The sequence below is a fragment of the Brassica oleracea genome, chromosome C6, assembly GCF_000695525.1.
Source record: "Brassica oleracea var. oleracea cultivar TO1000 chromosome C6, BOL, whole genome shotgun sequence".
In the NCBI taxonomy this organism is placed as follows: Eukaryota; Viridiplantae; Streptophyta; class Magnoliopsida; order Brassicales; family Brassicaceae; genus Brassica; species Brassica oleracea.
Window position 1 is genome coordinate 18,651,957 of NC_027753.1, and position 577 is coordinate 18,652,533.

The window sequence follows — 577 nt, forward strand, 5'->3', positions numbered from 1 at the left end:
TTATAGACGTCCAAAGAAAGAAAAGATTATACATAGCTAGCTAATCGTGATGCCAGACACTGACCCGAAAAGAAAAGAAAAGAATGACTAAGTCATAACCAGCTTAGCACCAAACGAAATCTGATGTCCTAGAAAGAGACACAGTCAAGTTGCTACAGAGTCTATACAAGATAGACCAATGTGTTCCATAAGATAAGGAACCTCGGAAAGAAAAGGTGCATAGAATACAGATCCGAGGTCAAAATAGAAACCATACCAGACATTGAGAAAAGGCTGCGCAACTAAACATCTAAGGTACCAAACCATGTAGCTTGGGACGCCAAGCTACTAGGTAACAAAGGTCCTGGATAATGAAATTTCAAATCGATTAGATCATGTCTGGAACACAATGGAACCACACACATATATATAAGTGTCGACACATGAGAGTTATATTTGTAAAAGGATACATAAAGTAGTAGCACTTGAGTTTAAAGATATAAACGAGGATCATGAACCCACGAAAGAGTACTCATAAAGATTAAAGATTAGATTGAAAGATAAACGTGGGGTTCAAGGTATCTAAAGAAGAGATAGG